We start from the raw sequence: 12,810 nt of genomic DNA on the forward strand, positions 1-12,810 counted from the left end.
TGACAGCTGAGATAAACAATGGATGACAACCTACAAAGATGAACAGCAGACACAGTTGTTTGCCCTACAGCGGCCAACGTAGCTAGGATTACGTACTTGAATTGGGAGTGGTAAGAACACAGAATTCAGCTGACTGCAATCTACTGACATTTAGTGATGAGATGTTACACACTCTACCTTTAATTTATTAACTTTGAGTATTTGAGTGGCTTATATTCAGAAATAGCCCTTGAGCTTTCAGTATAAGCTACAATTTAACATGAAAAACTTTGTTGAACTTACTAAAGATATGTTTTGGCATTGTATGCATCGCTTGGTGAGAAAATTGTGCCTGTGTTTGCTTCTTATAGGTCCAAATTTATGTTTGTGGAAGATTTTTGATTGTCCTAGTATTTATAACCCTTGCTTCACAAAAACCATGATGAATGGAGAGGATAAAGGACTGAAAAATGGTAAGAAAGGGAAAATTGTGATGTATGTCCATGCTGATGAAGGCCTTGGTAAAAGAAAGAGTCGGGGAAAGCTTACAAAGAGAGAAACCTAATTGTGTAGGAGAGAGAGAGGATTGCAGAATTGAAGTCCTCTGTGAGCTGGTTAATTTATAAGAGCAGTGGTGGGGGTAACGTGACAGGCCAAGTAATGGTAGGGAATAGTTGGAGAGATTCCTTTGTCTCTCAGGTCAGGCATCCATTCATGTCACTCAGCTTCCTCTTCTATCTTCTTTTTCTCACTCTCCTTTTTTTTCTGTCTCTTTCCCTTAGTGTATATGCTCGTTTCCCCATCTCTTACAGAAGTAATCAATCTTAATCATGGTTCGAATGCAATATTTGCCTTGGCTCACGGAGGGAACGGCACTCTCTGGGCTGGATCAGGTTTTCTCCTGTTTACACTAAAGCCTAGAAGGTCTTTTACCACAGGAAACCGGGGTGGGATGTGATACACCGTACTAGTGTTTCACAAAATTATACATATTATGATTCTGCTACATTTTATGTTTTTATTTTCTCTTTAACCTTCATTTTTATTCACTGTGAATCTGACAACAAATCCTCTGTTTACTGTTAAAGTCACCCTTTCTCTCACTCATCCTCGCTCTTTCTTCGCCCTCTCTCTATCTGTACCTCATTGCCAATGCAGGGAGCATAGCGGCGGCCATAGACTTCAGCGTGGAAACACCCAGCAGACAAGAAAAATGACGGCCAGCGCAATCTCATTTTCTGAGGGGCTGCAAGTCAGGCAGGAAATGGCTATTATTCCATCGACACTGTCGGTATTAAGTTATTTCCTTCTCTAAATACGAGAATGTTCATGAATATCTATTGAGTTCCAGGTGCAAGCGCTGGAGGTTTTGTCGCCACACACTTGGATGATTGCAGCCCTATATTCTGCCCGCTGCACCCTCACTTCTGAGATTGAAGTGAAAGACAATGGTAGTGGAAATTGGCTAATAAATCCAGAGAAGGCAAAGGGCTGTTTGAGCAATACTACCAGCTCATGCATGCTTTTTAAGAAGAATAAAACCTCCTGGCTTTCTTCGACCTTATGCTGTTCTAAAAGGAGGTGACCTCGCCTAAATTGCGGCGATGGTCCTAACAGCACTGCTTATAGAATTTTGAATTGTGGTCAAAAGGATGGCACACCATATCTCCATGTACACAGCATCAATATTTCAAAGGAATAAGATTATGCATTTCTGCTGATAGCGCCAGAAACAGTGAGACGAAAAAGCTCAGCGGTTAGAGAGAAGAGGTTCATGACAGAACTAGGCAGCCTTTGCATTTGTTTTGCACGTGCTTCTCTCGTTTCTCCTCCTCCAGCTGTGCACTTTGTTTTTCATGAAGCTCAGCCATATAGCTGCTTGTCGCGGGCATGAGCAGGAAGGTGAAAGCTGGGGGCGGACACCAATGAAAGGGGGTCACAAGACCAAAGTGAAAGCTGTAGGATGGTGACCAGTAGCCAATCTAAGACTCGAGTGCCCAGTTACCTCCCACAGCAAAGCGACACAGAGGGCAAGAAAAGAGAGAGACAGAGAGCTGGAGCTCTGCTTACATGTGTCCAGTCACAGGCAGTGCATTGTGGGGAGGAGACAGGGGCACAATTGATTGAAGGTGGTGGACCATAAATGAAGGTATTGATTTCAGGGTCAGAGCCACAGGATGAGGTCTTGAAATAAATTGAAATAAACATATCAATACATCAAGTATATTACACTATGAGTGCACACATACACTCTCACAGATATATTATGAACCTTGTTTAGCCTAATAGACGGTTGATTCATGCACATGTAATGGTTTTGATCCAAAACTGGATAATACATTCAAAATAAGATGCCATGATTATTTTGTGAGGGATAGTATACGTTTAGTTAAGCTAGAAATTGTTGACAATAATATAATCTTTGAGCAATCTGGAAAAATGAATTTGAATGTATTTCTTTACACTCAAGTGAATACCTGCTAATGGATTTACATATATTTTGCTATGAGTGCAGTCTTTAAAACGTGATTTCACAATAAAATGTTAAAAAATAAAAAATAAAAATAATAGACAACAGGTGTGGCTGACATAAGTGGGAATTTCAAATCTCAGGGGGAAAAAAATCATCTCATCTGCATAATAAAAGAATAAAGCGAGCACTATAAAGTGAACACTCAGGAAAGGTTAAAGTACTTCCAATTTATAGGTCATAAGGAGACGCTTTAGCTGAGGAAAAAAAGAGAAAAAATTGGCTAGGAGACCAACAGAATCTTAGCGTAAAGACATGGCAGCCAATTAAGAGAAAGGTCAAACCATAAAAGAGGAAGAAGCACAGGAAAGGTTCTGCACACAACATGTCCTTTTCAGCTATCTCTGGATCCACAGTCTACCTGCTGCTCGCAAAATGTCTTTATGTCTTTCATAATAACAATTTGTTTTATGAACCATGTTTCAGACAGAAAAAAAGTTTATCACCAGCTGCAGGGTATTCAAATGATCCGTCATGTTTAAGCATTACTGTATGTAATGAAAAGCTTAAATCAACACGCTTTACACAAAAGATGTGAAACCCTGAGGATGTTCTAAGATGCTAAACCAAACTAACATTACTGATGATAATCTCCTCTCTTTAAATGTCTGCAGTCTTACAGACATAAGAAATATAAAGCCAATATAACCTTTCAGTTTCTGACAAATTACTTATAGATTTCTCTCTTTTGTTTGAATAAAATCATAATTTTACAGATACTAAGAATCCTTCCTAAGGTGAGAATCTTTACCATAGTCACATGACTTATTGATATGCACAAAAATGAAAAAGACAAAATATAAGTTAACAGTTCTCATCATGCATTATGATGATTTCAGACTGGCTTGTTTTAAACTGAATGTTAACTCTTTGGTATTTTTTGGTAAATAAACCACTGCTATAGAACTTACATGGTAAATTATAATGATAAAAATGGAAAAAGACGTGCAGTAACTGACAATAATCATTTTTTTCACAAGATGAAAAATAAGTAGACTTTTTGGCACCTTGAAAGCAACTTAAACAACACAGTTTATGGAAAATTGGAATGGGCGATATAGCATTTAAATGATATTGCAATATTTTAAGAGAATTTGCAATAAAAATATTTGTGACAAAAAAGAAAAATTGAATGTTTTATTGATGCTTGCAGGCGGCAGAATCCGTAGCTCTGAGTAAATAAAGGGCATTTTCCATCCGTCTTTTCAAATGAGCTGCAGTCACTGATGACACACTTCCTAATCTGAAGTGTGAATCTACTGATCCAAGGTGCCAGCAGTAGCAGCATTATAGTGCAATAGTAGTGACACAGCATAAGTCAAATGTAAGGACAAAAGTAGCCTACGTAGTGTTTCTCTGAAGTAAAAGTATTAATTTAACAATAACTAAAGTAACTTAACTAAAGAAGTCCTGTTGCTTTTGCTTCCAAGCGCCTTAGATTACTATAACCTGGATGACTGAGAACCTATACGATCAAGCATAACATTCAACCACTAAAACTGATTTTTCTGATCAAGAATACAAGTAAATAACTGTCATTTCAAATTACAATAGTAAAGGTGTGCTTTACTATTTTTTTCGTTCATTTTTTGCAAAACAGTAAATTTGAAAATTCATCTTTAATACAGTAAATACAAGGTTGTTAAAATCGTAGCATAGCAACAACAGTGGCTGCAGTGACTCAAGACATGCTTGAAAAACTATGGGACAAGTGTAGACATATGCCACGTGTCCAGAGGGGGACACACTGAGCACTCGTGAACACTGTAAGTTTTTATTGTAAAACATTATATTCATTTCAGTTTTATTTTTTTATATGGCCAAATCAGCCATTTATTTTTAAATGTGATGCAAACTCCAATGCCCTTTTTTTTTTAAATAGTATAGTAATTTTAAATCTGATGATTCTTTTTGACAAACCCTGTGTTTTTTAGCATCAGTGATATAACTCTGATTAAACAGTTTGTGCATGCAGGTGGATTAACCATTACAGAAACAAGGATTGTGGTAATTATTACTTATTTAGGTTTATTTAGCTCAGCTGTGGCATAAACCTTACATTGGGTAATGGTCCAGTACATTTGTTTTTAAGTGTGAGCTAAAGAGCTTTACCTTTGATGTAAACTATAGCTGCAGATTTCTGGAACTGTGATTGGAGGACTTGTTACTGTTAAGTCATTTCATGTAAACACATTGTGAATACGTGTAGCATTTTTCTGTTACGCTTAGTAGCTAGGTGCCAACTTCACCCATCTGCTATTTGATGCTAAGTATTGCAGTTTGCACTTTAAGGAACTGCCTTCTGCAGCTAAAGCAGTGCTCATGAAAGCAGTAAGAACAAATCACATAACTTTTCCAAAAGCCAAATTAAAGAGCTGGATTTCTGAAATAATCATTAGCAGCTGTTTAACATAAGTTCAGAAATTTTTAAAAACAAGAAAATCTGCAAGATAAAATGATCAGTTTGCTCCCATCCAATTTAAGATTTTATCCCCCTGAAAAAAGCCAGTAAACTCCTACTGTTCATTATTTTCTAATGTTTGTCAGTTATTACTGAACGAGCTTGAATTAAACAGGCGCTGTTATAATTGTAACTGTCGCTGTTAACTGCTCTTTTTTTCATTAAACTGTCTCACTAGTTTCGAAGCTGCTAGAAAACAATTGTTGCATTAAACCAAAGCAGAAGCACGCGCGCACAAATACTCATTGTGAAAATGATTTAGGATGCTGACTTGTTGGTCAGGTTAAATGCCCCCCTCCCCACTGTATGTTTCCCATGAAGGATATTGAAAATGGCTCGTGGAAATAAAAAGGTTTGAGGAATTCTATTATTTCTCACTCTCCCTTTCCTTCTCACGGTGATTAATGTGTGTCATGTGTGCCTGTATGAATTTCTGCCCCCACATTTCAGTGCACAGCCCTCCTCCTACAGTGGCTTCAGGCCAGCCTCTCAGCAACACCATCACAGGTCGCTCCACAAGACCTGCCATGCAGGAAGTGAGATCATCACTACTGTGAAACTGTCTCATTTGCTTCAAATGCTTCAGGTTCCTCCTCCCTACTCCCCTGGACAAAGCCTTCACCTTAGGACCAGTCAACCATGTGGCCTCAGCTCCCTGACTCAGTCGCTAAATATAGTTTCTGCTTTTGTTCAAATGGTGGCAGGTTGGGGTGGAGGAGTTGTCAGGTGCAACAGCTCTAAAAAAGGAAAGAGTGTACCTGGGAAATACTATGTGATGTGCTCAGAAGAATATTTTTCTCAGTCCTAGATTACATTTGCTGAGGTAATGAGACAGAACAAAAGCTGTGTAATATCAAGCTGTTCTAATGCATTCCTCGTGTACTTAACACTGCTTTTTCCAGATGTTCCTGCCCAGAGGCTGCATGAAAACTCACAGTGATTATAGTTTTCTTCTCTGAGTAACGTTGGCAATTTTGCTGTTTGTGAAGTTGCATTAAAATGACAACACCCTCCTTTATAAAATATAAGGACACTTATACTAACATGGCTAGAATACCGCAAACTGTAACTTAAAAATAACATTTTTAATGCATCTGGACAGACAAATACTTGCTTTATTAAACAGAGAGTGGATAGAGTGATAAAATTATTATCATTAAAATGATTATTTACAATGTTTGCTCGTTTCTCCAGAGATTTTCTTTATGTTTTTAGTCTGGTGAGGAAGAATAGTTCATCAAATTATTTTTATTTTATTTTTTTAATGGCTAAAGTTTGAGTGACACCAATATAAACACTTGCCCTTGCTTCACGTTCCCTTCCTTGTGTGCAGCACATGGGCATGGGAGCATGGCATGAGGAATGACATGTGTAATGGGAAGTGGCGTGACAATTAGGAAGCTTATGTGGTACTGAAGGTGGGCTGGGTGTGGAAATGCAGTCTGCTGTACTACAGACTGCTATGATGGGTAACTAACAACATTTGGAACAAATTGCTTAAAATAGCAAATGAATAAACTCCATCACTAACGGCTCAGTCTAAAGTAGAAAATCTCAAAAAGGTTGTTTATCTAGATTAAAATGTTACATAAAAGTTGCTTCTGTTTAAAAAAATCTGAACTTCAGTCAAATGTAAACTTACAACTTGCTAGCTTTGCCCTGGCTTCATTTAAATTTGTAGTTTTACTAAATTTCTCCTATGCAGGTAGTTCTTGGCACTTGCATGGTTTTCATGTTTGCATGGAGACATCTGAACTTTACCACTCTACATTTTAGCAGCCCAGTGCCCGGTTATTATTAAAACCTTTTTCTAATTTTGTTTTTCAATACTGGTTGGCAAACAGTCTGTAGGTGTATTACCACCACCGTCCTATCAGACGATGGCAGACAAGTAAGAATATGTATTTATTTCAAGGCAAAAAAAATAGCTGAATAAGAATGTAAGTAGTTTCTTGTTTGTCTGAACAGACAATAGAGTTAAACTGTTACTGAGATTAAGACTCTTCTAATAAAGGTATGTGAGTCTACACCTTTAGGCTTTACACCTTTAGTTTTATTTACTGTGACTGATGACTGATGGGTTTCTTGGTATTTGTTTCCAAACAGTTCTGTTTCAGCTCATCCAAACTCGAACAGGGTCAGAAGCATTACCAATGTTTCTGTTTTAGGGGACTAGGAGATTCATGGATAATGTTGATCAAGGTTAACAATTTTCCCCCTCTATTCCTTGCAGAAATTATTTGTGCGATAAACTTAAGAATGTGTCAACATGGAGTTTTTGTCAAAGCCAGATTATTCACATCTGCTGTGGAAAAATCACTGGTTCCAACATGATCACTTGAGCAACGCTTCCAAGGAATCATCCCTTAAAATTAAGCCTTTTTTTTTACAAAGGGAATAAGATGTACATGAGATAGTATATGAGAAGGTCAGGAAGTCAGATGGAGGACTGGCACAGAATCCAGTCAATTTTTAGAGTAAAAGATCTGTCTGCAGACCAAACTTATGAAACACACTACAGCAGATGAGGTTTTTGCTTTGGTAATGTTACTGGTTCTGTGATTTATTTTTACATAATCTCTTCATGATTCCATTAAAATTCAAATTCTGCGGTACAAATTTGGTCTCGTAGGTTCAACATCTAGAGCTCTTGAGAAAACAACCAACGTGTCTGTTCTGGTATTACTGCTTTGAACAGATTAGATGGTTATTTAAAAATGAGTGTTGACTCATTTAATTAATTTCATTTATTCAGTTTCATTAATTCTGCTTCGGCTCTAATATTTCCATGCTATTCCAATTGTGAAGAACCAAATTATTCACTGAAATAAGTGATTATTCAGAGAAAAAACTTCATTTTACAACAAACGTTCTACCAGAATGGCCCAAGACTCACCTCCAAGTGAAACCAAGTGAAAAACTGGACATTAGCCATTCATCAGGAAAATCTGTCCTTTTGCTCAGAGAGATGCCTACAATAAATCTGAATGACTACAAAATTTGCAGCCTTGCAAAAGTTGGAATTAGTTTTAACACAGTTTCTCTCTTCTTGATTGTTCACTGGAACATTTCATATGTGTTAATCTTTATTTGCCTTTCTATGTTAAAAGATTGAAAAATAAATTCCAGATTTCCTTTTGTAATGAAGCAAACTGTGGGAACAATTATGAGCTTCTGACCTGTGGAGCGCAGGCATCACCTTCATTCATTAGCCATGACTAAATCTATAATGTAGGTACAAGCAAATCTATTAAGGCTTTAGAATTAATGAATAAAAGTTGAAAATCAATTCTGATTCGATTTGACAAATAGCCAGTGCAGTGTAGTGAGGCTGGGGGTGATGTGGTTTTGCTTGCTATAGTAGCTAAGTTTTGAATGAGTTGGAGGCATGAGATAGACTTGTGACTGGGACCCAATTACAATAGTTCAAACATGATCAGATGAAAGCAAATAACATTTACCAAACTCCAGGCAATGTCTCAGTAAATCCAGAATAAAATAAAGAATGATGACGAGATCCTCTCTAGCGTCACATCCTTTTACAGTATCCTTTAGTGCTTTTACAGATACTAATTTAATTTATTAAAGGAGATAGATGTACTTTTGCATTAAGTATTCTCCAAGTTTATTTTATCAAGTAAACTTTTGTTTCACTTAATGTGCAAATAGCTGTTTTTGAACAAGGTAAACTACTTGACATCACGTACAGCGGCTTGGACAGATAACATCTGCTTCCTTGCAAATCTCTGTTTGCCTTAGAAACCAATACCACACAGCTGTGGCCCATCTAAACCTGCTCCTTGCTTTCAAAAAGTTCTGCTGCATCCACAGATAATCCTTCCTTTGGGAACATGGTGTGATAAAGATGTACAAAATAGACTTAATTTTACTATTTGTCATGACCAAAACCAGCGATTAAGCCCATAAACTCAGCAGAAAAGTGGTTACAGAGGTCCCAAAAGGTTGATTCTGTTCATCTAGATGTAGCGTTTTAAGTGGGAGAAACGCTTCGTCACTCATCCAAGTGACTTCTTCAGTCTCAGCTGGCAGGCAGGTTTCCCCAACCTTATAAAAGGTTCATTCGCACAGTAACTGAACCTAGCCCACTGAATGAACAATGGGCTGTGAGGTCAGTTCTTTGATCATTAATATGGAAACTGGTTACAGAAGTCAGGACAGAAAACTGTTTTTCTGTATATTTCTATAGGACCAGAAGTCTTTCTACAACCTTAACAATCACCAAACAAAGTGCTATTCTTTTTCTGCTTCAGCAAGTAAGGATCGATTGCATGTGTACCTCCTTCAGTCTCAGTTAAGTTTCACTTGACTTTGCTATTTAGTCATCGATAACTTAGACCCACATCTTACCATCCATAATTACTTAAACAGTCACAGTACTACTCTAAACCATCATCTGCATACAACGTATTTTTTGCTACATGCTGTCCTGCATCATTTCACTGAATTTCTGTCCACAGTCAGCTCCACTAAAATGGTCTGAAAGTATAGTCATATGCATATATCTACATTATAAGTATAACTGAAGTATATCTGTCAACACCGAGATTAGAAAATATGAGAAAATTTCTAGTGCCTTACCCTGTGGCCATCCCACCACTCTACCAGTGGTACACTCAATAAATCTGAAAATCAGCACCAAGCAGCCAGTTTCTTTAAAAAGAGATTGAATTAACTAGTTCCAGAGCTGGTCCTGACCCTCCTAAGGGGCCCTCCTACCTGACCTGTGAGCCATGTAAACCATTTGCCGCTGCCTCACAGTTACACATGATAGCCCAGTCGTCTCACTGTAATCCTCACTACTGTAAAACCGTCTCCTCTATGGGTGAGTCTCAGAATAATACAGCCATAATATCAATCCATGTTTTGAATCTGTGGGAATCAGAAGAAACTGAAAAGTAAAGAAAGAAAAAAATATTAAAAATAAAATGAATCATGTATAATTTAGTCGAAAGAAACAGCAGATTACAGTTAATAAAGTCTCTGGACTGGTCTCCATATAGCTGCTGGGGAGCTAGCTGGAGAGCATGAACAAGTTTTCTAGCTTCAGTTTGAAAATACTTCTAATAATTGTATTAATTCCTAATAATTTGTGATTAATTCATAACTAAAGTCTCTAAACAATAAATACCTGGAAGTGGCTGCAAGCAAAATGACACACTGAGTGTTGCACGCCGCTTACCCACTAAGTAAGCTAGGCAAAGAGTGCAAGAATAGCACATTAAGCTAACATTTGATGACATCAAACTAGAAGGATACGTTTACCAGACTGCTGTTCCTGTGAGCCAACCTCGTTGTATTTTACCTGTTTTGTGACCAGAAGGGTAATTCTTCTTCCTCCTTACACCAAAGTTCATCTCACAGTGGCTCCCCTGAGTAGAAACTGTAACTAATGAGTAGCCACCATTTTAGCTACTAGCAAAAACCTGATTTACTTATGTATGGCACAGACGTGTATGAATCATTCATGTTGTTATTCTTAATATCAGAAAAAAAGAAATATTATTAAAGTTATATTAGAATTAATCAAAAAGAACTAATAACCCAATTATTGCTGTGCTGTTTCTTCCCATTGTTGTTGTTTTTTTGTTTTTTTAAAGAGGTGCTTTAAATATCTTAGTTTATTTCATTTAAATTAATAACTTTATGGAAATCTGGTGAGATGAAACAGTAAAGTCTTTTTACAGCCTCTGTGGAGCACAAACCCATTATGAAGAGAAAAGTAGTAGTAGTGGAGTTGGTAACAAGCAAGCATACTAGACCAGTTTAGCCTCCCCTACTCGTCGCTGCTTGAGGCAAGTGGCTTGAGGCTACATTGGCTGCTACTCGCATAAAGTCATGTTGCAGGAAGTCTAGAAGGAATCCAGTGCTGCAGTTCAGCGATGGCCTGCTCTTTTAACATAAACTGTGATTGCAGTGGAAATCTAGCACATGAAAGATGTCTCAGATGTTATACATTTCAAAAGCCTCCACTGACTTTGCTGTAGCCATATTTCAACAAGCAACAAAGAAAATGAATATGTGGATAAAACATGGAAAATAAATGATTAAAACATTACCTGATAGGTGAGCTTGCTGTTAATGGTCAAAGGTTAAAAAATGGCATTTTTTAAAAGTAATATTCTACTGCCACTTAAAGCAGTTTTAATCTATCCATGTTAAAACTGTACAATATGGGGTCCATGCTGTTCTTTAGACAGCAGAGCAGAATGGGAGGTTACGGTACAAAGGCCTCACTCTAGGGGTCTAGGGTTTTGGCAGCAGTATGTGTTTACATTGTAATTAGGACTTAATTGTCCTAATTAGAATCCCCAAACCCTGATTACTCAGAGCCTTGCAACCTGCTGGGCCAAACGACCTGACTCCGCTTCAGTCGTCAACCTAGACACCCTGCATAATGCCTGCTCCTAGTGTAATATTCATATAATTTTGCAAAAAGGCTCTGATGACTGTGAAGGGACTACTCAAGACTGCCCGGGGAGTTTTGAGAAAAATAGATTTCCTGGAAGTGTGTTTCTTGCCTCAGGGTGGGAATATGTTAGCATAGGAAACCGTATGCACAGGCATATACACAAAAGGAAAGCCTCTGTCACAAACTGCATCCTACAGGACTCTCCTATCGATTTTTATTGAGCAGATTTTATTAAACTAGTTTTCATTCCATCACATCATCATGGCCCTTTATTGCCCTCCAAGCCATACCCTCCGTGGTTTGTTTTTCTTTCCCCTTTTCTGATTTTCTCCAGTTTTCTGCAGAAATCAATGCCAGGGCATGTGTGTGTGCAGAGGCGGGTGAGGAGGTGGGGGCAACAAGTGGAACATAAAAACACCTGTCTCCCTCACCCTTTCTACCTGCCCTCGTGGGGCTGATGGGCAGAAGGCACCATCAGCAGTCCATCTGAGTCCTGTAACTAGGACTGCCAAGCCCAGCTCCCACAGAGCACACCGGGGCTGACACGCCAAAAGGTGTGCGGGGAAGCTGGGCAGCCTGGCTGGCTGCTGCTGCTGTGCTGGAAGAAAGCATGGAGCATGTCAAACCACAGCCAGTCTCTCCGGGGGTTCTGCACGGCTGGACAGGCCTGACGTTTTCAGACACAGGGGGATGCATCGATCCACAGCCAAGTCATGAGAGGCTATCCAGCGTCAATGATAGGGAGAAAGAAAGGAGAATAGCCCAGTGTGCTTGCTGCCTTTAAGGTGTCAGTTTTTAAATTCCATACGTGCTTCATACTTTTATTTTCTAAAGAACTCAGAGGTTGAAGATGCTGGTTGTATCTTTAAAGTTCAGCTAAAATATAAATGTATTTTAGCTAAAAATCAATATCCTGCGTTTGGTCCAACCTTGCAACAGAGAAGAAATTCCACCTTTTTTTGTATTACATGCATAAAACCGAATGTTTAGTCCCACTTATGGCAATGCAAAACATACATCCACATGGTGACTCGCTAAAATACCCTTCATTGCATACCTGCAAATATATTTTTTACTCAGGTGTGAAAAATGAACCCAGTTTGCAATGTCATATTCCATGCCGAGGTGTGTGAGACCAGCATTTGGGCCGCTTCTCAGTGTGTGAGCTGCGCTTAGCCCACGCCACTCACTCACATCATTTAATGAACCCAGTCCTCTCACTAATGAGGCTAGTAAAGGACTCAAGGGTCAAGTTTTCTGTCTCTCTCTCTCTCACACACACACACACACATACACACACACACACACAGACACGCACACAGTTCCCATTTACACTCTCTTTTGAAGCTCTATTAAAAATGTGGGGATACAAAATTTAAAGGCTCTTAGTTAATTAGCAAGGACAGGTCA

This window comes from Astatotilapia calliptera, chromosome 12, assembly GCF_964374335.1.
Source record: "Astatotilapia calliptera chromosome 12, fAstCal68.1, whole genome shotgun sequence".
NCBI lineage: Eukaryota > Metazoa > Chordata > Actinopteri > Cichliformes > Cichlidae > Astatotilapia > Astatotilapia calliptera.